Genomic DNA, 27,171 nt, shown 5'->3' on the forward strand with positions numbered 1-27,171 from the left:
AAGCTTCAGACTTCGGATACATTTCTCGGAGTCTTCTAATCTAATATCGGTAAAATCTTGCTCCGATCCACTCGAATACTGGATGCTGACACAACAGGCCCCAGATAACCGACTTCGCGCAACCAGAATTCACATTTACTAAACTTCGCAAACAACTGCTTATCACGCAAAGTTTATACCACAATTCTCAGATGTTTAGTATGCTCCGATTCATTACGGGAATAAATTAAGATGTTATTTATAAACACATCCACAAATCGATCCAAATACGGTCTGAAGATCTGATTCATTAGATCCATAAAAAAATAGGTGCATTCGTTAATCCGAAAGGCATAACTAAAAACTCATAATGCCGGTGCCTCATTCGGAATGCAATTTTTGGCACATCGGAGTCTTTACTCACAGCTGATATGTAATATCCTGAATTAGGACTTAATCGGAATAGTGGTTTCGTGACCACAAATCCGAGATAGAAATAATTATTTACAATGATTTTGATGTTTATGATATGATTGCATGATTGTGTGAAAATTTTGTGATGAAATTCTATGCCTAAAGTGCTTAAATTGAAAGTAGGGACTAAATCGAATAAGTTGCAAAACTTGCATTCTAGAAGTTTTTAGTATGAAATTGTTTTGGAATATTAATGAGGAGGTCTTAAATAGCAATTTGACCAATTTTAAGTTCATGGACAAAATTAGGACATGGAAGGAATTTTTGGAAAGTTTAGTAGTAAGGGTATTTTAGTCATTTAGTTATTAAAATGAATTAAAAACAAAATTAAAAGCCAATTTTTGTCCATCTTCTTCATTAGGCCGAAATTTCAAGGGTTCTCCATAGCTAGGGTTTGTTTCAAGCTTCCAAGCTCCATAGTAAGTGATTCCAAGCCCCGTTTTTAATGTTCTTTACGTTTTTGGAATCCCGGAAGCTCGATTAAGCTTATGCTAGCAATAATTCAACCTAGGGTTTATATTTGGAAAAATACCCATAGGCAAAATTTGTGTATTTGATGTTTTATGATAGAATATGGGGTTTTAAATTATGTTAGACAACTTGTGCTACTCGGTTTTTAGTGAAAACAAGTAAAAGGGCTTAATCGGCAAAAATACCTAATAGTCACAAGTATATGTTAGAGAGAGAATTTGATGTTTCCATAGAAGGGAAAAGTGATCATCATGTTATAAACATAAGAATTAGGAATAAAGTTTAATTCCCGAGCCTAGGGGCAAAAGTGTAATTATGCAAAGTTTAGGGGCAAAAGTGTAATTTTTTTTAAAGTTCGTATTAAATGCTTTTTGATAAATTTATGTATTAAATAAGATTAATTTGGTATTATAGATCAAGAAAAATGAGATTCAAGTCGTGATCGAGGAAACGAAAAGATTGTGGACTAAATTGCAAAATCTTTATATTTTGGTACCAAGGAAGTTCATGTGTAAATAATGTAGCATAAATGTTATTTTTAAGTTATTAATGTTAATTATATGATATGCTGATTTTTAATCGTGAAATATTATGCTTTGTGGTTAATGTTGAGTAATATGCAAATTATGTTTACTACTTGATAAATATGAATTGCTACTGAGTATCGGTTCCGATATTCCATGGAAGACGAAATGTGAGATCGAGGGAAAAAGCCCGTTTGAACCTTAGGAATAGATTAGGATACAAGTGACATGTCACTAGGATGGTTGAGCATCCACTCGTTGAGTTGAGTCCGAGTTCACTTATGGATGCAAATGTCCGAACTCGTTGAGTTGAGTCCGAGTTCGTGAGATGTAACTAGCATCCGAACTCGTTGAGTTGAGTCCGAGTTCATTTATGGATGTGAACGCCGAGCTCATTGGTTGAGTCCGAGTTCATTAGGGGCGGTTACATGATTTCTTGATTACATATGTGGCACTTATGTGCAAATTATCCATGTATCCGAGTTATATTCCGATGTGTTCAACGGGTGAAATTTCTAGTTTAATGGAAGAGCACTTAAGATATAAGTGACGTTTTGGGTAAGTGTTGTGAAATGGAACTTTGGAAGGTATGTTCTTAACCCTCGGGTTGAAAATAGATACAACAACGATAAGGTGGTAAGATGATGAATGATGTTTAAAGATGTGATATATGTTTTGGTGGTACATGCTAAAGTTGTTTGGTATATTTGTATTGTTATGTTACTTGTTATTTACATATGAACTTACTAAGCATTTATGCTTACTCCTTCCTTTCATTCACTGTAGTTTTGAACAGGCCGCTAGGAATCGGGACAGGTCGAAAGTTCGATCACACTATCCAAAGGACTTTTATCTTGGTAAATGGCTTGTACAACTACTTAAGTATGGCATGTATAGCAATATACCTATTTTGTGTAAATAATTTTATGATATGGCCATGTTTGGTTGAGAAAATGTTTGATATTGATAAGTCATGGTGATGACTAATTTAGATCATGTTTGATATCATGGAAGTTTAACAGGTTATCTAGTTCATAAAAATTCATCGAAAGATGAAACTTGCCTTAAAACAGAATATTGCTGCAGTAATGACATGAATTTGAAAAATCACTAAAAATAGTATAAATAGAACTAAATGATGAGTAACTTATGAAATTGAATCTTAATGAGTCTATTTTCATATGGATTGAACAAAAAAGGAATATAAATTAAATAGAACAAAAAGTGATTTCTGGATCCCCTATTCTAACTTTAAAAATTCATAATAAATTTTACTAAAATAATTAGAAGTTGTTATTTATATGTACAGATTCCTTATTGAGTCTATTTTTAATAGAAACAAGCCTCATAGTCATTGAAATTTTGTATAGAGATGTATCTGATTTGTAATACACAGAGGTCAGAGTAGTCGAACCCTGAAACAGGGATACTTTAATTAATAAACTGTACTAATTGGCCCAATAAAAATTCTAGAAAAAAATTAGTAAATAGATATATGAGTCTAGATTCAGGTAAAATTTACGGATCTTGATTTGAGTTTTGTAACTCGAGATATGATCTTTCTTGTAACTGTGACGAGAGTAGCTAGAAAGCTGTAAATGTAGAAACAAATGATTTGAAGTTCTTAAATTGATAAATTATGTTCGGTAACCCCTCAAGCTCGACTCCGGTGATGGTCTCGGGCGTGGGGCATTACATTTAGTGGTATCAGAGAAGGTTTAGTCGGTTCTCAGACTACGTGTTGTATGTACGGATTTTGCTATACATGCCATATGTAAGAATTGTGATAGTGTGACGACTTCTGACCTTTTAAATGATTTTATATAGTACATGGATCCCGATCCAGCTGTGGCAGATGAAGTAGAGAGTAATGCACCAGCTCGGCTGAAGGGGCAGGGCCGACTGAAAACCCACCTCCTACTGTTGGTCAGGGAGGAGGAGAAAGGGATCGGGAAGCCTTTCTCCAAATGATGAGTGCATGGTACACTGAGTTCGTTCGTACGAACCCAAATGTACGACCTCCCCCACCTCCCCCAATTCCTCAACCTATGCCTCCAATGCCTCAAGGGGTGGATATGATAAAATTTCACAGAACCCCCGTTGATAGAATTCGTAAACAAGGGGCTGAAGAATTTAGAGCAAATATTGATGATGATGTAGAGAAAGCAGAGTTCTGGCTTGAAAATTCTATCCGGGTATTTGATGAATTATCTTGTACACCTAAAGAATGTTTGAAATGTGCTACATCTTTGTTGAGAGATTCAGCCTATAATTGGTGGAAGACTTTGATTTGGTGGTACCGAAAGAGAGGGTAACCTGGGAATTCTTTCAAGAAGAGTTTCGGAAGAAATATATTAGTGAAAGATTTATTGATCAGAAATGTAAAGAGTTTCTTGAGCTGAAGCAAGGTAATATGACAGTCTCAGAATATGAAAGAGAGTTTGTTCGATTGAGTAAGTATGCCAGGGAATATGTTCATACAGAAGCCAAGATGTGCCGACGATTTGAAGACCGGCTCAACGAAGACATTAAAGTATTTGTCGGGATCCTTGAACTGAAAGAAATGGTAGTCCTAGTTGATCGAGCTTGTAAGGCTGAAGAACTACTTAAAGAGAAGAGGAAGGTAGAGGTTGAGACACGAAATTGGAAGAAAAGGCCAATGAGTAAGGCACCTTCACAACAACCCGGAAAGTCAAGAAATATGAATCCTCGTTCCCAAGTTTCAGCTGGGCAATCATATGGAAATTTTAAGAAGCAGAATGTGGGTTCTAAATCTCAGAATACTTCTGCAGCCAGTGTAGGGAACTCGAGATTTGTTAAACCCGAGTGCCAGCGGTGTGGTAGAAATCATTTTGGTCCGTGCAGAGCAAATGAATGTTTTCGATGTGGTTCTCCGGATCATTTTATTAGAGACTGCCCAGAGAGAGCTGAGAAAGAAAAATTTCAGAGTGTAAAAACTAGTGGTGCAAACTCGAGGGGAAGGTATCTGAGAAAAGCTGGAAGTGAAACAAGCAGTAAGAATGTAGCCAGAGATGCAGCAGTTAGATCTGAAGGAAGAGCTCCGGCTAGAACTTATGCTATTAAAGCGCGTGAAGATGCTTCCTCACCTGATGTGATTACCAGTACATTTTCTCTTTGTGATATTAATGTTATTGCTTTGATTGATCCTGGTTCTACTCATTCATACATATGCATTAAACTGGTGTCTAGTATGAATATACCTGTTGAGAACACAGAATTTATGATTAGAGTGTCGAACCCGTTAGGCAAATGCGTGATAGTTGATAAAGTAAGCAAGAAATGCCCTTTAATGATTCGGGGTCATTACTTTCCGGCCGACTTGATGTTGTTGCCGTTTGATGAATTTGATGTTATTTTGGGTATGGATTGGTTGACATTGCATGATGCTATAATAAATTGCAAAGAAAAGGTTATAGAATTAAAGTGTGAAAGTGGTGAAATTCTGCGGGTTAAGCTAGACAAATCAGAGGCATTATCTAGCATGATTTCTTCAATGTCGACTCAGAGATATTTGAGAAAGGGTTATGAAGCTTATTTGGCGTATGTAATTAATACAAAAGAAGTTGAAAAGAAAGTTGAATCAGTGCCGGTTGTGTGTGAATTTGCGGACGTATTTCCAGAAGAATTGTCGGGTTTGCCTCCAGTCAGGGAAGTAGAATTTGGTATTGATTTAATACCGGGAACAGCTCCGATCTCGATTGCTCCATATAGAATGGCACCAACAGAGTTGAAAGAATTAAAGTCGTAGTTGCAAGAGTTGACTGATAAAGGCTTTGTGAGACCGAGTTTTTCACCTTGGGGTGCTCCCGTGTTATTTGTGAAAAAGAAGGATGGTTCTATGAGATTATGTGTTGATTATCGGCAGTTAAACAAGGTGACAATCAAAAACAAGTATCCGTTGCCGAGAATTGATGATTTGTTTGATCAGCTAAAAGGAGCGACATGGTTTTAAAGATTGACTTGAGATATGGGTATTATCAGCTGCGAGTAAAAGAGTCAGATGTGCCTAAAACTGCTTTTAGAGCAAGGTACGGTCATTATGAATTTTTAGTTATGCCATTCGAGTTGACAAATGCTCCTGCTGTGTTTATGGATTTAATGAATTGCATATTTCGGCCATACTTGGACAGATTTGTTGTGGTGTTTATAGATGATATTTTAATTTATTCAAAAGATGAGACAGAGCATGCTGAGCATTTGAGGATAGTTTTGCAAACTTTGAAAGATAAGCAGCTGTATGCTAAGTTTAGTAAAAGTGAATTTTGGCTCCGGAAGTTGGATTTTTGGGTCATATTGTTTCAGGTGATGGTATACGGGTTGATCCTAGTAAAATTTCAGCCATTGTTGATTGGAAACCACCGAAAAATAACTGAAGTTAGAAGTTTCTTGGGGCTAGCTGGGTATTATCGGCGGTTCGTAAATGATTTTATATAATTGCTGCTCCTATGACTAGACTACTCCGAAAGGATGTTAATTTGAATGGACGGAAGAATGTCAACAGAGTTTCGAAGAATTGAAAAAGTTATTAACTGAAGCACCAGTGTTGATACAACCCGAATCAGGTAAAGAATTTGTGGTGTATAGTGATGCTTCTCTAAATGGTTTGGGTGTGTACTCATGCAAGAAGGAAAAGTGGTGGCTTATGCTTCGAGACAGTTAAAACCTCATGAGAAAATTATCTTACTCACGATTTGGAATTGGCTGCGGTGGTATTTGCTTTGAAGATTTGGCGACATTATTTGTATGGTGAAAAGTGCCGAGTATATACCGATCACAAATGTCTTAAATACTTGATGTCACAAAAAGACTTGAATTTGAGACAGCAAAGATGGTTGGAGTTATTGAAAGATTACGAGCTTGTTATCGATTATCATCCAGGAAAAGCGAATGTGGTTGCCGATGCTTTAAGCAGAAAGTTGTTGTTTGCTTTGAGAGTTATGAACACTCAGTTGAAAATTTCAGATGACGGTTCGATTCTAGCAGAGTTAATAGCAAGACCAATGTTTTTACAAGAGATTTCTGAAGCTCAAAAAAATGATCAAGATTTGCTAGCCAAAAGAAAACAATGTGAAGCTGATACGGGATCAGATTTCAGAATCAGTTCTGATGGTTATTTGATGTTTAAAAATTGGATTTGTGTACCGAAAAATGATGAGTTGATTCAAAAGATTTTGCATGAAGCACATAATGGTTGTTTAGCGGTTCATCCGGGCAGTACGAAGATGTATAATGACTTGAAGAAAATGTATTGGTGGAGTGGAATGAAAAGAGATATTTCCGAGTTTGTATCAAAGTGCTTAGTTTGCCAACAAGTGAAAGCTGAACACCAAGTACCTTCGGGATTACTCCAACCTATTATGGTTCCTGAATGGAAATGGGATTGGATTACTATGGATTTTATATCAGGGTTGCCGTTAACTCCAGGGAAGAAAAATGCCATCTAGGCAATAGTTGACAGACTGACTAAACCGGCTCATTTTATTCCGGTACGTACAGATTATTCTCTTAATAAGTTGGCTGAATTGTATATCCGAGAGATTGTTAGACTTCATGGGATACCTTTGTCAATCATTTCGGATAGAGATCCGAGGTTTACCTCACAGTTTTGGCAAAAGTTGCAAGAAGCATTAGGTACAAAGTTAAATTTCAGCACTGCCTTTCATCCACAAACTGATGGACAATCAGAGAGAGTAATTCAGATTCTTGAAGACATGCTCAGATGTTGTGTATTGGAATTTCAAGGTAGTTGGGAAAAGTATTTACCGTTGGTAGAATTTGCTTATAATAATAGTTATCAGACAAGTTTGAAGATGGCACCTTATGAAGCATTATATGGTCGTAAATGTCAGACGCCATTGTATTGGACTGAACTCAAGGAAAATCAGATTTATGTAGTTGATTTAATAAAAGAAACCGAAGAAAAGGTGAAAGTGATTCGAGATTGTTTGGAAGCTGCTTTAGATAGACAGAAATCTTATGCGGATTTGAAATGAAAGGAAATGGAGTTTCAAGTTGGTGATAAGGTATTTTTGAAAGTGTCTCCATGGAAGAAAGTCCTTAGATTTGGACGAAAGGGCAAGTTAAGTCCGCGTTTTATTGGACCGTATGAAATAATTGAAAAAGTTTGACCGGTAGCATATCGGCTAGCGTTACCACCCGAATTAGAGAAGATTCATGATGTGTTTCACATATCTATGTTACGTCGGTATCGTTCGGATCCTTCACATATAATTTCACCGACAGAAATTGAACTGCGACCGGATATGACTTATGAAGAAGAACTGATTAAGATTTTAGCTCGAGAAGTCAAACAACTAAGAAATAAAAGTGTTGCACTTGTAAAAGTGTTGTGGCAAAAGCATGGGGTAGAAGAGACTACATGGGAACCTGAAGAAACTATGAGAAACCAATACCCACACCTGTTTACCGGTAAGATTTTCGAGGACGAAAATCTTTAAAAGGGGGGAGAGTTGTAATATCTTGAATTAGGGCTTAATCGGAATAGTGGTTTCGTGACCACAAATCTGAGATAGAAATAATTATTTTACAATGATTTTGATGTTTATGATATGATTGCATGATTGTGTGAAAATTTCGTGATGAAATTCTATGCCTAAAGTGCTTAAATTGAAAGTAGGGACTAAATCGAATAAGTTGCAAAACTTGCATTCTAGAAGTTTTTAGTATGAAATTGTTTTGGAATATTAATGAGGAGGTCTTAAATAGAAATTTGACCAATTTTAAGTTCATGGACAAAATTAGGACATGGAAGGAATTTTTGGAAAGTTTAGTAGTAAGGGTATTTTGGTCATTTAGTTATTAAAATGAATTAAAAACAAAATTAAAAGCCAATTTTTGTCCATCTTCTTCATTAGGCCGAAATTTCAAGGGTTCTCCATAGCTAGGGCTTGTTTCAAGCTTCCAAGCTCCATAGTAAGTGATTCCAAGCCTCGTTTTTAATGTTCTTTACGTTTTTGGAATCCCGGAAGCTCGATTAAGCTTATGCTAGAAATAATTCAACCTAGGATTTATATTTGGAAAAATACCCATAGGTGAAATTTGTGTATTTTGATGTTTTATGATAGAATATGGTGTTTTAAATTATGTTAGACAACTTGTGCTACTCGGTTTTTTGTGAAAACGAGTAAAAGGGCTTAATCGGCAAAAATACCTAATAGTCACAAGTATATGTTAGGAAGAGAATTTGATGTTGCCATAGAAGGAAAAAGTGATCAGCATGTTATAAAACATAAGAATAAGGAATAAAGTTTAATTCCTGAGCCTAGGGGCAAAAGTGTAATTATGCAAAAGTTTAGGGGTAAAAGTGTAATTTTTTAAAGTTCGTATTAAATGCTGTTTTGATAAATGTATGTATTAAATAAGATTAATTTGGTATTATAGATCAAGAAAAATGAGATTCAAGTCGTGATCGAGGAAAAGAAAAGATTGTGGACTAAATTGCAAAATCTTTATATTTTGGTACCAAGGTAAGTTCATGTGTAAATAATGTAGCATAAATGTTATTTTTAAGTTATTAATGTTAATTATATGATATGCTGATTTTTAATCATGAAATATTATGCTTTGTGGTTAATGTTGAGTAATATGCAAATTATGTTTACTACTTGATAAATATGAATTGCTACCGAGTATCGGTTCCGATATTCCATGGAAGACGGCAAATGTGAGATCGAGGGAAAAAGCCCGTTTGAACCTTAGGAATAGATTAGGATACAAGTGACATGTCACTAGGATGGTTGAGCATCCGAGCTCGTTGAGTTGAGTCCGAGTTCACTTATGGATGCAAATGTCCGAATTCGTTGAGTTGAGTCCGAGTTCATTTATGGATGCGAACGCCCGAGCTCGTTGAGTTGAGTTCGAGTTCACTTAGGGGCGGGTTACATGATTTCTTGATTACATATGTGGCACTTATGTGCAAATTATCCATGTATCCGAGTTATATTCCGATGTGTTCAACGGGTGAAATTTCTAGTTTAATGGAAGACCACTTAAGATATAAGTGACGTTTTGGGTAAGTGTTGTGAAATGGACACTTTGGACAGGTATGTTCTTAACCCTCAGGTTGAAAATAGATACAACAACGAAAAGGTGGTAAGATGATGAATGATGTTTAAAGATGTGATATATGTTTTGGTGGTACCATGCTAAAGTTGTTTGGTATATTTGTATTGTTATGTTACTTGTTATTTACATATGAACTTACTTAGCATTTATGCTTACTCCTTCCTTTTCATTCACTGTAGTTTTGAACAAGCCGGCTCAGGAATCGGGACAGGTCGAAAGTTCGATCACACTATCCAAAGGACTTTTATCTTGGTAAATGGCTTGTACAACTACTTAAGTATGGCATGTATAGCAATATACCTATTTTGTGTAAATAATTTTATGATATGGCCATGTTTGGTTGAGAAAATGTTTGATATTGATAAGTCATGGTGATGGCTAATTTAGATCATGTTTGATATCATGGAAGTTTAACAGGTTATCTAGTTCATAAAAATTCATGGAAAGATGAAACTTGCCTTAAAACAGAATATTGCTGCAGCAATGACATGAATTTGAAAAATCACTAAAAATAGTATAAATAGAACTAAATGATGAGTAAGTTATGAAATTTAAGCTTAATGAGTCTATTTTCATATGGATTGAACAAAAAAGGAATATAAATTATATTTTATGAGATATTTAAACTTTTGCAAAATAGGGCCAGAGTGATTTCTGGATCCCCTATTCTAACTTTAAAAATTTATAATAAATTTTACTAAAATAATTAGAAGTTTTTATTTATATGTACAGATTCCTTAATTGAGTCTAGTTTTAATAGAAACAAACCTGATAGTCATTGAAATTTTTTATAGAGATATATCTGATTCGTAATACACAGAGGTCAGAGCAGTCGAACCCTGAAACAGGGGATACTTTAATTAATAAACTGTACTAATTGGCCCAATAAAAAATTTTAGAAAAAAATTAGTAAATAGATATATGAGTCTAGATTCAGGTAAAATTTATGGATCTTGATTTCGAGTTTCATAACTCGAGATATGATTTTTCTTGTAACTGTGACGCGAGTAGCTAGAAAGCTGTGAATGTAGAAACAAATGATTTGAAGTTCTTAAATTGATAAATTATGTTCGGTAACCCCTCAAGCTCGACTCCGGTGATGGTCTCAGGCGTGGGGGCGTTGCAAAAAGCCTAGTAATCCTGTCTTTAGGGGCAAACCACCCCGTCACCCCCAGAAATGTTGGTGGTTGTCGAGGTACTAAAGGATACTACTGTTAGATCTGAAGCACAAGCACCTGCAATGACATATGCTATTCATGCTAGAGAAGATGCCTCTGCACCAGACGTCATTATTGGTACATTTTCTTTGCTTGACACTTATATTAGTGCATTGATTGATCCTGGTTTCACACATTCATATATATGCACGAACCTAGTGTTTGTTAAAAATTTACTTGTCGAATTCACTGAATTTGTGGTTAAAGTTTCAAACCCCCTGGGCTAGTGTGTTATGGTGGATAAAGTCTGTAAGAACTATCCATTGATGGTAAAAGGTTATTACTTTTCGACTGACTTGATGCTATTGCCATTTGATGAATTTGATGTGATTTTGAGAATGGATTGGTTAACTCGATATGATGTAGTGGTAAATTGTAAGCAAAAATATATTGTATTGAAATGTGAGAATGGTGAATTGCTTTATGTTGAATCTGATAAACTGGATGGATTACCTAATGTGATTTTAGCAATGTTAGCACAACAATATGTCAGAAAAGGTTGTAATGCTCATCTTGCGTATGTGATGGATACTAAAGTATTTGAGTCAAAAATTCAATCAGTGCCGGTTGTATGTGAATTTCCTGATGTATTCCCAGAGGAATTACCTGGTTTATCACCGGATAGAGAAGTGTAATTCTCTATAGATCTTGTTTCGGAAACGACACCAATATCCATAGCACCTTACAGAATGGCTCTTACTGAATTGAAAGAGCTGAAAGTATAGTTGTAAGAATTGATTGATAGAGGTTTTGCTCAGCCTAGTTTCTCACTTGGGTGTGCCGGTTCTATTTGTAAAGAAGAAGGATGGATCGTTGAGGCTGTGCATTGATTATAGATAGCTTAACAAAGTTACGATAAAGAACAAATATCCATTGCCTCGAATCGATGACTTGTTTGACCAGTTAAAATGTGCCATTGTATTTTTGAAAATTGATCTCCATTCTGGTTATTATCAACTACGGATGAAAGAATCGGATGTCCCAAAGACAGCTTTTAGAACCTGGTATGGACACTATGAGTTTCTTGTGATGCCATTTGGCTTGTCAAATGCACCTGCAGTGTTTATGGTTTGATGAATAGAATTTTCAGTCCGTATTTTGACAGGTTTGTGGTGGTATTTATAGATGATATTTTGGGTGACAGGTTTGTGGTGGTATTTATAGATGATATCTTAGTTTACCCTAGGAATGAAAATGAGCATGCTGAGAATTTGAGAATAGTGTTACAAACTCTACGAGAGAAACAATTGTATGCCAAATTCAATAAATGTGAATTTTGGCTACGGGAAGTTAGTTTTCTTAGGCATATAGTATCTGCTGAAGATGTCAGAGTAGACCTGAATAAAATTTCAGCCATTGTTAATTGGAAGCCTCCGAAGAATGTGTCTGAGGTTTGAAGTTTTCTAGGACTAGCTGGTTATTATCGGAGATTTTTAAAAAGTTTTTCAATGATAGCTTCTCCGATGAATCATTTGTTACAGAAAGATGTGAAATTTGAATGGACTGAGAAATGCTAGTAGAGTTTTGACAGGTTAAAGGCTTTATTGACAGAAGCACCAGTGTTAATTCAGCCAGAATCGGGTAAGGAATTTATAGTTTATAGTGATGCATCATTGAATGGTTTAGGCTGTGTTTTGATGCAAGATGGTAAAGTAGTAGCCTATGCTTCAAACAGCTGAAGCCACATGGAAAGAACTACTCGACACACGATCTTGAATTGGCAGCAATTGTGTTCGCATTGAAAATTTTGCGGCATTAGTTGTTTGGAGAGAAATGTCACATATTCACTGAGCACAAAAGTTTGGAATATTTGATGTCACAGAAAGATTTGAATTTGAGATAGTGGAGGTGGCTTGAATTGTTGAAAGGTTATGATCTTTTTATTGACTACCATTCGAGAAAAGCCAATATAGTGGCAGATGGTTTGAGCAGAAAATCCCTATATGCTTTGCGAGCAATGAACACTCGATTGTCGTTGTCTGATGATGGTTCAATCATAATCGAGTTAAAAGCTAGACAAATGTTTTTGCAACAGATCTCTAAAGCTCAGAAAAATGATAGTAAGTTGCAAGCAAGACGGGTACAAAGTGAATCAACTCCTGACTCAGAATTTCAGATCGGAACTGGTGGTTGTTTGTTCTTCAGAGGTAGAGTATGTGTACCGAAAAGTTTAGAACTAGTACAGAAGATTTTGAATAAAGATTACAATGGTAACATATCTATACATCTCGGTAGTAATAAAATGTATAATGATCTAAAAAAGATGTACTGGTGGTCGGGAATGAAACGAGATATTTCTAAGTTCGTATCTAAGTGTTTGATATGTCAGCAAGTAAAAGCTAAACACCAGTTGCCTTCTGGACTTTTACAGTTGTTTACGATACCAAAATGGAAATGGTAAAGAATTGCTACGGACTTTGTAATGGGATTACCCCTATCTCCAATGAAGAAAGATGTCATTTGGGTAATTGTTGATCGGTTGACAAAGTCTGCACACTTTATTCTGGTACGTATGGATTATTCCTTGGATAGATTGGTTGAATTATATGTTTCTGAATTATCATTACAAGGAGTCCATGTCTCTATTATTTCAGATAGTGACCCTCGTTTTACATCTCAATTTTGGAGCAAATTGCAAGAAGCTTTGGGTACTCAGTTACACTTTAGCACTATATTTCATCCCCAGACAGATGGTCAATGTAACACCCCTATCCCGTAACCGTCATCGGAATAGGTGAGGGGCATTACCGGACTTGTAACTAATGCCAGATCAGTAAAATTTTGAACATTTTCTTGGAGTAAAGATCATTCAATTGGATAATTTCTAGACACAACCAGGGATAAAATTTAAAACTTATAAAAGTAAACATTCAAAAGATGTCATATTCGCATGGCTTATATACATTAACCAAAATATCCTCCCATTACTAGTCTATTCTATACATGCCATAAGATAATCCAAAACATAGCAGTACCAAACAGTGGATAGTGATAGTGTGACAAGTTGCTGACGATCCTCGAGCAAAAAGGCCAAAATCAACAGTCTATAAAACAGAGAAACATAACAACAGAGTAAGCTTTTGTAAGCTTAGTAAGTCTTAAGTAATTTAAAACCAGTGAACTCAAATATAACCAATTTGTTTATTTGATTCACATATAACATTTCATTTCATATCTATAGTTATCCTCATCGGACAAATCAAAATGTATATCCCCCAATATCCTATAGTATTTCTCCATAACCGAATACTCACATATTCATATGGCATTTTCATATTTGCTTTCCACTTTACAATCATGATTTAATTCTGATGGGTCTAACATGTACAAGTATTTATCACATACCTGACCAACCAAATTAAAAGTCGATCTTACGAATTCTCATATAACCTCTTTCTAGGTATACTACCCTTTTTGGCCGAATATACACAATTACGTAATACACAACAAGCAGATAAATTCTCACTTGATAGTGATCTCTTATAAACATAGGTACATTACATATTTTCACCTAACTTTTCACATTGACCAAATGCACAATAATCATAGAACAGTCTTATTGCTTTACTCACATATGCATCACATAACAACCTTGTGATTTAATCCAAATCAAGCTTAAATATAATCTCAAAATACATACCTGACCAACTTAACGCATTGAACGTATTTATTACCAATTGTTACTGTGAAGTCGTATAATTTTATGCTTTACTCGAATCATCAGCGAGACCTTTAGCTCGGATAATCCCCGCACGTAGTCATCGGGTCTTACCCGGGCATAATCTCCACACGTAGCCATCGGGTCTTACCCGGAATATATTTCCAAGTTTCATGTACATTTAATCACATGTTACAACATTCACATCGACTGTCATATTTGTAATTCATTTGTCTCATCAAATATCTAAATATACACACCTTTCACATTTGGTCATTCGGCCACAATATATACACATCTTATACATATTTCACATTAGCCATTCGGCTTTACCACATATACATATCTCATACATATTTCACACTAGCCATTCAGCTTTACCACACATATATATATTTATCTTGTACATCAATTTCAGCCATAGCTTATAAGCAACTCAATTAGTTTCATCAATGTTTACAACAAAATCACATATTCACTACAAGCTATTTTCCTGAGCAACAGTCATTAAATTATTTGTAACTGGAGCTACGAAACTCCAAATGAAGTGCTGTTAATTTTCCCTGAAAACAGACTCATATATCTTCTATCCATAAAATTTTCAGAATTTTTGGTTTGACCAATCAATACCAGAATTTTTCTTAAAGTTTCCCCTATTTCACTGTTTGACTATACTGACCACTCTTCACTATGAATCAACTTTCTTATTGTACAGAATTCAAAATATGTTCTTGTTTATTTCATTTGAAGCTAGACTCATTGAGGACTCTAAACATATAAATTTTATCTTATAACAATTTTTTTGTGTGATTTATAATGATTTTCTAAAAAAAAAACAGGGGATTTCGGAGTCATTCTGATACTGTCTCACACAACTTTAAATATCTCTTTATAAGAAATTCCTTTGCTTACACGGTTTCTTTTATAAGAAACTAGACTAATTAAGCTTTGATTACATATTTTATTCAGCCTATAATTCCACACCAACCATTTATGGTGATTTTCTAAAATCACGTTACTGCTGCTATCCTAAGCAAATTATTACAATTTGCTCTTAAATTTCCAAGTCCAAACACTTATGTACTTACCATTTGAGTTTAAAACATATCATGGCCACATCACATCTTATTAAATCAACTCATTATGTCCTATTATGATTGAATTTACTCAACGTTTAATCACTTAAAACTTACCTCGGAAGTGGTCAACGACTAGATATCCACGGCCATTCGTTTACTTTCTCTTTTCCCCTATCTGACTTTGATCCTCTTTGCTCTTAAGCTTAAGTAAAACAATAGATTTGCTTAAGTACTTAACTAATATTATTCACTTAACAATCACATTTGACAATCACATATCATTTAATCTATATCTAAAACAATAGATTTCAATATGTATCATATTTAATAAAACATGCCATGACTCGATTTCATGCTTATTTAATTTATATCTAATTCACATTCACAAGCAAAGAGTCACTTAATTTATCATGCTTTCTTATACATGAATTTAATCATATTGCCGAATGTCCTTATGTGTACATGGTACATACATAAGGCATATATATATACCTATATATGACCATTACAATTTAAACATTTAATCATAATTGAATTGGCAAGCTTTATTTCAACTATTTAAGGTGCAAACCAATTATGTTATTCATTAACATTTCGTCATATTAAATCTTTGATTAACCAATTTAACACATACCAAAATCCAATCATACATCTAACCTTTATCTCAATACCAAACCGAGTTATAAGATTATACATTACACTAAGCATATCATTAAACATACCTATTCAATTTAGATAATTTCATAGCCGATTAATCACCTTACCCCACATTACTCAATGCCGAATATTAACCCAACATCACAAGCATAATCACCATGAAACTTACCTTAATACACATTTTATCCCATTGCCGAATACATATATATATCATCAAATAAATATTTATTCACATAACAACAATTCATTCACATCTCTATAAATGATCATAATCGGACATTATAAACAAATTAACTAGTTTAGCATTCAAATTCTTCTAACCATTCCTCAACCACTTACTCAATGAACAACAATCCAAGCACATCAAAGCATAGTCGAATGTATCATTCTTCTTAAATTCAAAAATAAATGCATGGGCTAACTTCAAAATCTATTTAACAACTCAACTTTACCAAAATTATCAAGAAATTAAGCCAAACATACCTCCAATTGCTAATATAATTGCCATACGTCTAAGGGCCCCCTTTTGTTCTTCTTTGATCCTAAGAATTGGCTATTAAGAGAAAGAATGGATAAAACTTTGTTTTCATCCCTTTTTTTTCCATTATAAAAACTTTATTTCATATTTTATAAGTCTTTATTTAATTCTTTAACAAAATGTATATAATATCATTTAGTAGCCATCATTACAACAAATAAAATACATATTTTCTCACCTAAAACCATCATGGTCGGCCATTATCATGAAAAATGGGGACTTTGACATGCAAGTCCCCATATTTAATCCATGCAACAATTTGGCCATTTTAAAAATTAACCAACACATTTTCAATGTTTCTCACATAAGCCCTTTTGATTAAATTTGCATTCAATTGACAAAATCAAAGCATCAAAATTTCACACATAAATTGTAACATAAAATAGACATGAAATTTAACAATCAATTATTTGTGTGACTCGATTTTGTGGTCTCGAAACCATTTCCCGACTAGGGTCAAATTAGGGATGTCACAGTCAATCTGAACGGGTAATACAAATCTTGGAAGATATGCTTCGGTGTTGTATACTTGAGTTTGAAGGTAACTGGGAAAGGTATTTGCCTTCGATTGAATTTGCTCATAATAACTGTTATTGTCTAGTATTAAAATGACATGATATGAAGCCTTGTATGGTCGCAAATGTAAAACTCTATTGTGTTGGACAGAACTTAGTGAGGAAAATTTACATGGAATTGACTTGGTCCGAGAGACTGAAGAAAAAGTCAAGGTAATTAGAGACAGCTTGAAAGCAACTTCTGATCGTGAAAAGTCCTATGCTAATTTGAAACGAAAAGAACTAGAATTTCAAGTCAGTGACAAAGTATTCTTGAAAGTGTCGCCTTGGAAGAAAGTTCTCCGGTTTGGACGTAAAGGAAGTCCACGGTTCATTGGACCATATGAGATTGTAGAAAGAATTGGACTGGTTACATATCGGTTAGCTTTACCACCAGAGCTTGATCAGATTCATAATGTTTTTAATGTGTCTATGTTGCGACGGTACTGATCCGATCCTTCACATGTTATCTCTCCGATAGAGGTAGAGATTCAGCCTGATATGACATATAATGAAGAACCAATCAAAATCTTAGCTCGGGAAACAAAAGAGTGAAGAAATAAAAAAGGTAGCATTAGTAAAAATTCTTTGGCAATGACATGGTATTGAAGAAGCTACTTGGGAGCTAGAGGATACTATGAGGAAGCAATACGCGAATCTTTTTATTGGTAAGATTTTCGAGGACGAAAATCCTTAAGGGGGAGAAATGTAACAGCCCATTTTTTAGTGAATTCAAAACAGTGGTTTCAGGACTCCAAATCTGACCCAAAAATAAAGTTTATTTTTATTTCATTATATGGTCTGTACTATAATAGACATGTCGTGTGAAAATTTTGATACAAAAATTTTATCGATTTAGGGCTTAATTACGAGAAGGACTAAATCACATAAAATGTGAAAGTTGAATTCTAGTAGCTATAAGGATTAAATAGCTATGGAATTCAAAACTAGAGGTCCTTATATGGTAATTAGACCATTAAGAAAAGTACGTAGATTTTTCTTGGTGACTCATCCATGGAAATATAGAAAAAGGGCAATGACTAAATTGGAAATAGCAAAATACTTAATTAATTAAAAAGATGATAAAAGATATAATATTATTTTATGTCATATTCAACCTAAAAACACATGGAAATCCTAGGTGAGAGAAAAGAAACTTTAAAGGCCTACTTGGGTAAGTTTCCTTGTCCTGTTTTTAGTAATTTTGGTATTTTTGAAACCGAGATAACTTAATCTCTCTATTTGAGGGATTAATTTGAAAAGTTATCAAGGTTGAAAAATGGGTCATGGATGTATAAGCTGGAAACTAGAAATTCATGGTAGAAAATGAAAGATTATTGATAGATAAACAACTTTTACTAAGTGATTTTTGATGAAAACATGATTTAGGGACTAAAATGAAAAGCTGTAAAATTTGATAAAAAATTCTAAAATTTTATTAATACACGGGCTGAAAAATTTGTAATGGGGCTTTGGTTGGGCTTGGAGTAACAAGTAATTTGCACAAGTTTCATTTTCCGGGCCTAGGGATAAAATCAGAATTTATGAAAAAGTTAAGGGCAAAATGGTAATTTTGCCTAGGACGTAAATTGAGTCCATTTAAATATGCAATGTGTGAAATTGATGGTTAAATTCATTTATATAGATCCGAACAACACTAATTAGAGGTTAGATCGAGGAAAAGAAAAGGTTTTGGATTATTAGACTTTTTACGCGAACAAGTGTCGAGGTAAGTTTGTGTAACTTAATCAAACATGTAATTATGTTAATTGAATGTTCTGTTTGTATGTAATGTGAGTCATATTGATGTTCTTTACTTGTATGCTATGATGGAGAATTTGATACATGCTTGAAATGGTGATAAAGGGTTAAGTCCCGATTGAATGTTGAATTCTAATGATTACATGCGCTTTCCTAAAACTATTAGGGTCCTGTATTTGTTGCATACAGGATTTAGCTCAGACGAGTAATCCCATTGACCTTGTTATAGAAATGATTTAGCTTAGACGAGTAATTCTCGAGCATACGTTATGTTTAGGGTTTAGCCTGGACTGGTAATCCTAATTGAACTCTTCTGAGCTTACGTTATATAAAGGATTTAGCCTGGACTGGTAATCATGTTATACGATATGTGGCTCGAGAGAATGTTTCTTGGTTAAGTGCCATAATGGGTACCCTTGAATAAGAAATTGATAGATTATTGAATCGTACACTTCGAGTGTACTACTTAAGCATCCCTCAGAATTCAATGATTTAACAGACTTAAAACTTTTAACGTGGCATGAAAATATTGAGATGAAATGATAATGACATGAAAGAATATTGCTTGATGAGTTCATCTATATTACCTAATTGATATAAAGATTTTGGTGACTAACATGTTTAATTGAATGTATGTGTTTAGACAATTTAGTCAAATGGATGGAAAACATGATATTGTGTGCTTAAATTTAATAAACAAGATTGGTAAGCTTAGTTTCCGTTATTCAAACTTACTAAGCATATACTGCTTACTCCATTTTATTTTACCCTTATTTTATAGTGCTTGGAAGCTCGTGAAGGTTGGAGATCACTGGAGCATCGTCACACTATCAACTAGTCATTTTGGGTATACTTAGTAAATCATTTTGGTATAATGGCATGTATAGGACAACTTGGCCAATAGTGGTTTGAAAATGATGTTTTGTAACATAGCCATTGGAATGGCTTGTAATGGTTCATTTTAGTATGACTAAGTAGATTATTATGATATATATTTTCCCATGTGTAAAGTTAAGAATATGTGATCAATATTGTGAATGCCTAAGATACACTAAGGTAAGGTTATAACCACCTATGCATGTAATGATATGCCTTGTTGAATGATGAAGTTGGTTTTATTTGAATGCTTGGATTGGTTGGTATTGGTTGTGTGTTTCAAGTGCAGATCTTGGGTGAAATTTTGGTTGATAAATGAAGCTAGGAATGGCTTTATTTTGTCCACATGGTAGGCACACGGGCGTGTGTCTAAATCGTCTGTGACATATGGCCTGATACCATGGACATGTGGTTAGGCCGTGTGTCATCCACACCTTAATTTTGAGAAATAGAATGCTCAGAATTAGGCACACGGGCGTGTGTCTCAGCCGTGTGGCATACGGGCGTATGTCTTGGCCGTGTGAAACTTGCACCTAATTTCAAATTGAATTAATTAACCGTACAGCTTCTACCACGGGGTCATGTCAGGGTCACACGGGCATGTCTCTTGGACCACATGGGCGTGTGAGCCCTATACCTTAGAAACATTTTGTAATTTCGCGAAAAATCTTAGGGGTCCCAATTAAGTCCCAACTCGATTCTAATGCTCGTATTGGGCATAAAGGGCCCAATCGAGGGACATTTATGAATGATCTTGATAAATGATTAGTCATTTACATAAGTTATTTGTAAATATTTCTGAATGTTCTAGTAATGATCCAAAACCTTGTTCCGACGACGGATACGAGTTAGGGGTGTTACAGTCACACGACCATGTGGCAGGTTGTATGTGATTACACGACTTGTGCAGGTAGATCGTGTAGACCATATAGGTAGGCTTGTTGGGTCATTTGGGCCACATGTGCGTATGGGCCCTTTTGGCCAATTTTAGTGCCCGATTAGGGTCCAATTGAGGGACTAAAAAATTGGGTCTGTGGGCATTATGTAGACCCAGAATAGTGTAAGTTTTGATATATACACGTAAGTATACTTAGGAGGTATGAAAAGTAAGTTTTGTTTGTAAAATTTATGTGCTATGTTTATGATCTGTAAAATATATGTTTAGGTATGCATGTCATACAACTTATGATATATATATGTATGTTAGTATGATTTTGCATATGCATTGGGGTGGGGTATTACTTGTTGAAGAAAGTGTGATCTAGCAGTTATTACTGCAATTATGGTAACTAGATCGCAAATTTCTATCTGGCAACTCAATCACATATTTATGAGTGGCACATTGCCATATATCGAAATGATTGGATGGATGGAATCTAGTAGTTTTAATTAGTTTGATTGGTTGGATGAAGATGGTGTGTGGCAAATGGGGGTAGGATATTCTATGATATGTTCTGATATGAAATATGATATGTTCTGATATGAAGTATGATATGTTTTGATATGAGATACGATAACCTTCAATATGTTATATGATATATGATAAGAAATTCTGATCTGATGCAAACTCTATATGTATATATGATATATGGGTCAAGTCATACACTGGGCGTAAAGCTCATGCGTTTGTATGTTTCGTTTCAGGTAATCCTCAAGCTTAGGATTAGACGGTGACTCTAGAGCTCAGTTTTCACATTCTTGGGTTGCATATTGTGTTTAAGTATGTTTTGGACTTTCTTTGGACTTTTCAGACTCTTGAATATTTTAATTTTTGTTTGGTACTTTAAAATTTATTTTGGCATTTGTTTTACAAAGTACTTAATTTTAATCGATGTTTAAGACAAAACAAGATGACTAACAAAGGACTAAGGTTTTATGAGATTGAGTCGCTGTAAATTTTTTGACTAAGTCATTATAATGTTTTAATTCACAAATGAATTAAGTCCATTAGATCTGTTTAAAAAAGCTAATAAAATGTGCTTTTTCATCAAAGTACTCACGAGTTTTCCAGAATAGTCCCATTTTCAACATTTCAAGCAGTCACCTTTTTTTTGTAGCTAAATGAGCTTCTCACCAAAAATTAAGCAAGATTGTTTTCACGTACAATGTGGCCCTCACAATTTGACCGTAACGTCTAGGTCAGGTATGGGGTGTTAAATTTGATAGTATCAGAGATAGGTTACAAAACTCAAGCTTTTTATTTTAGGGTCCAAATTATTTTAAACAAATAAGATTTTGTTCTAAATTGAGAAAATCCCGTAAAAATTACTTTTTGATTTTGGAAAGTAAAATCGAGACTTCGGCATCGATCTAAATAAGAAATTTGAAACTTTAGCTATGCTTTAGATATACTTTTGTATGTGACACTTTAGTATAAGTATTTCCCTTTAGAGACTGTAGTGCAATAACACACTCCCTAAATAATGATATGTACTCTGATAAAACTTTAAAATTAATGTTTTAAAACTAAAACTAATCCATAAAATTTTGAAAATTGTAGATAAGATAATGTGTACTCACAGATCTTAAGGATGCGGTACCCATAGGCCTAGTGGTTGCTGCCAGGGGGCTCGAGTTGAGTCATCCTCCAACTGCTGAGACTGGGTTTGGGGCTCAGACTTTCAAGGACAATGCACCGTCCCAGGCTATGTTGAGGGTTTTGGAGAGGAACGCTGGGATGCATTTTGGGTATGGGAGTCGAGGGTTGGTAACTTAACAACTTTAATCCAATGGAGTTGAATTGTTCAGGGGTGTCGCTGAGGTCGCTGTGACTGTGATTGAGTATTGGTTTGTGGCCATAGAAAGAATTATGAATGATTTAGACTACACCCCCGAGAAAAAATTGAAGGTTGTAGTATCTTTGCTTCGTGATGAGATGTATCAGTGGTGGTTGACAATTTAAAAGGGTACTCAGCCTGAGTGGTTAAATTGGGATTACTTCCAGAGTGCCTTCCAAAGTAAGTATGTAGGGGCGAGCTATGTTGAGCCCCATAAATGCGAGTTTAGAGGGCTAACTCAAGGGGATAGATAGATTGCTGAATATGAGGCTGAATTTTTGAGATTTAGAAGGTATGCTCGCATTTTTGTAGCCACTAATTATGATAAAACCATTCAATTCGGGAAGGGTTTGAGGTATGATATAAAGGTTATGGTAGCTACCCAAAGGGAGCAAGTCTTCAAAACTTTGGTGGAGAAGGCTAAAAACATTGATGATATTAAGCACACTAAGCGCGAGAAAAAGAAGAAGGAGAAAACTCAAAACAATAATAAGAGGGATTCGAGTCCTTCAAGTTCTTCTCTATGAGACGGACTAGGTTTGGGAGGCCTCAATAGATAGGATTAATTATTAGAGTTGAGCCTATTTCTAGGTTCGAGTAGGCTTCTATTTGTGGGTTTTGTGATAGACGCCACCCGAACAAGTGTAGGATGAGGATTGAGGCTTCCTATAAACGCGGGTCCACAGAGCATAAGATTAGTGAGTGTCCTCAGATGTTTGATCCAATTCAAGGTCAAATTCAACCTCAAAGGGTTATTCAATAGCCTGTTAAGGGCCGAGGTCAGATGTGGGGAGGTAATGGTGGTGGTTGTGGTCAAAGAGCACTGGGTAGAGGTGCAGTTCAGGTTGAGGCTAGGCAGCCAACCTTAGTTTATGTGACGAGGTACCAAGAGGACAGGGATGCAGCTGATATTGCCAATATGTTTATCATACATTATTTACCTTATTATACTTCGATTGATTATGGTTCCATGCACTTTTACATCTCTAGCAATATATCGGGTAATATGGGGATTTTGGCTGAGCACACTAGTAGTGAGCTATCTAGAATTAGTCATTTGGGGCAATCTTCGTGAGTTAGTAAAGTGTTTAGGAGGTCTCCGCTTGAATTTTAAGGGTTTCTATTCCTCGCTGATTTAATGGAGTTGACGTTTAGTGTGTTCGATCTAATTTTGGGTATGGATAGGTTGGTGGAGCATCGAGTAAAATTGGATTGTGAGTCTAAGAGGGTGACATTTAAGGTTGAGGACGGTGTGGAGGTTGTGATGGTTAACGAGCATTGAGATTATCTCTCTAATGTGAAATATACTCTAGTACCCGAAAAGTTGGTTCGTAAGGGTTGTGATGCGTATTTGGCATATGTGCGAGATACGAGTATGATGCGTTCGGCTTGGAAGGGATTCATACTGTTACGGACTTTCCTGACATTTTTCCTGAGGATTTGTTAGGATTACTTTCGGATAATGAGGTTGAGTTTGAAATTGAGGTTCTATCAGGGATAGTTGTGATGTCCATCGCCCCATATAGAATGGCATTAAAAGATCTGAAAGAATTAAAGTTATAGCTATAGGGAGTTTTGGATAGGGGTTCATTCGACCTATTATGTCCTTGTGGGGAGCACCGGTCCTCTTTGTCAAAAAGAAAGACGACTCTGTGAGAACGTGTGTGGATTATTGTCAACAGAACAAATTGATGGTAAAGAATAAGTACCTACTTCCAAAGATTGATGATTTGTTTGATCAATTTCATGTGGTGTTTGTGTTTTCGAAAATTGATCTTTGTTCTGGGTATCATCAGTTAAAGGTTAAGGAGGTTGATGTGTATGAGACATCTTTTAGGACTCGCTATGGGCATTATCAGTTCCTTACCAAGCCTTTCGGTTTGACTAATGCTCTGCCAACATTCGTGGAACTCATGAACTGGGGTTTTCAGCCATATCTGAATCAGTTTGTCATAGTTTTTATTGACAACATTTTGGTATATTCTAAGACTAAGGACAAGCATGATGAGCATCTTAGAGTAGTTCTTCAGATCCTCCGTGAGAAGGAACTTTATGCCAAACTGAGTAAATGTGAATTCTAGTTAAGTGAGGTTATGTTTCTGGGGCATGTGGTTTTTGCTGAGGGTATAAGAGTGCACCCTAAAAAGATTAAGGCCATTTTAGATTGGTAGCAGCCTAAGAATGTGACGGAGCTTTGGAGTTTCCTTGAATTAGTGGGTTATTATCAGAGATTTGGTAAGGGGTTCTCATTGATAGTAGCTCCGTTGACTAAGTTGCTACGTAAGAACGCTCTGTTTGTTTAGGCTATTGAGCAACAATTGAGCTTTAAGAAGCTTAAATTGGTTTTGACTGAAGTTTCTATTCTGATTTAGCCTAAATCCGAGAAAGAGTTCATTGTGTATAATGATGCATTTAGATAGCTTAAGCAGTACCAGGGTAATTATCCGACACATGGCCTCGAGCTTGCCGCAGTTGTTTTTGCTCTGAAGATTTGAAGGCACTACTCGTATGGTGAAAGGTGCATTATCTACACTGATCATCAAAGTCTTAAGTATCTCCTCACCTAGAGTGATTTAAATCTTAGGCAGCATTGTTGGATCAAGTTGTTTAAGGATTATGATTGTTCAATAGAGTATCACATTGACAAGGCCAATATGGTGGCCGATGCTCTTAGACAGAGATCTATATCCGAGTTAAGGGCGATGTTTGCTCGCCTAAGTTTTTTAAATGATGATGGGATTCTAGCCGAGTTGCAAGTTAAACCATCTTGGTAGAATGAGTTTAAAAGTAAGAAATTTTTGGATAAGTCTTTGATCAGTCAGATCCAAAAAATTGATGAGGGTAAGACTTCAGACTTCAGGTTTAACAGTAATGGTATTTTGTGCTTTTGAGGTCAGATTTGTGTGCTTAGTGATTTGGGTTTGGAGCAATCTATTCCGCGGGAAGCGCATAGTAGCTCTTATGCTATGCATCCCGATGGCAATAAGATGTATGGTGACATCCGAGAGTTGTACTAGTGGCATGGGCTGAAACATGAGTTAATCGATTTTGTGTCTCATTATTTGACATGCTAGCAAGTTAAGGCAAAACACCATCTTCTTTTTGGATTACTTCAACCTGTTAAGATTCCACTATGAAAATAGGAACGAATAACTATGGACTTCGTTAGTGGGTTGCCTTTTACACCTACTAAAAAAGACACAATTTAGGCTATTATGGACCGGTTGACTAAGTCTGCTCACTTCATTTCAGTTAGGACCAATTACTTATTACAGAAATTAGCGAAGCTTTATGCCTTTGAGACTGTTAAACTTCATGGGGTTCTAGTATCGATTATTTCAGACAAGGATCCTCGATTTACTTCTCGTTTCCGGAAGAAATTACATGAAACTCTCAATACTTGACTGGATTTCAATATAGTGTTTCCTCCACAAATTGATGGCCAGTTTGAGAGGGTAATTCAGATTTTGGAAGATATGTTTTAGAGTTGTGTTTTTTATTTCTGAGGTAGTTAGAAGGAGTTTTTACAGCTAGCTAAATTGTAACAACCAGATTTAGGGCCTAGTCAAAATAGTAGTCTCGGGACCACAAATCTAGAGTCACATAAATTAGTTTATAATTATTTACATTATATAACATGTTTTTAAAAGTGCATGAAAAATTTAGTTACTTAATTGTGACATTTGTGAGCCGAATTGTGAAAAATGACTAAATCACATAAAATACAAAAGTCCTATTTTGATATCTAAAAGTGCCAAATAGCTAGAGAACCTACATTGGGGGCCTTTACAGGGCAATTAGACCCTTTAGGGAGGCACGGCCAGCCATAGGACACAAACTTGGTTAAAAAGTCCAATTTTGGTGGGTTTGGTGGCTAAATTGATTAAAATAGAAATAAAATAAGAGAAAGATGATATCACCTTCTCACTTTCTTCTCTACCACAGAAATTTTCAGCAATGAAATGAAGTTTTAAGAGCTTGAAATTTCAGCAACTTTAAGTCTTCAAAAGTAAGTGATTTTAATGGCTTTTCTTGAATATTTTTATACTTTTGAGATCCTTGAAGCATGAGCTTTCAAATGAGGGTACTATTTTGCAAAATGATCAAGAGTGTAGGGTTTTTCCATGAAAGGGTTTGTAATGTTTGCTGAGTTTTTATGGAAGAAAATAAGTTTTGGGTGTGTTATGAACAACTTTTGTGAAAGGTGTTAGCATGAAAACACCTAAAATAGATGTTAAGCATGTGAAATAGTAGGAATTTGGAGTTTTTCTAAGAGTAAAAAGGGTTCGACAAGGCTTAAGATATGAAGAAATTCGATAAAAATCCATTTTCGGGCCTAGGGGTAAAATGGTCATTTGTTAAAGTCTAGGGGCAAAATGGTCATTTTACCAAAGATATGAATTTTTGATTTCTTAATTTTATTTAGTAACTAAATAAGTGCATTCTGCAATTATAGATCAAGAATCACTAGATCCGAACTTAAACTTGGGGAAAGCAAAA

The sequence above is a fragment of the Gossypium hirsutum genome, chromosome A10, assembly GCF_007990345.1.
Source record: "Gossypium hirsutum isolate 1008001.06 chromosome A10, Gossypium_hirsutum_v2.1, whole genome shotgun sequence".
NCBI lineage: Eukaryota > Viridiplantae > Streptophyta > Magnoliopsida > Malvales > Malvaceae > Gossypium > Gossypium hirsutum.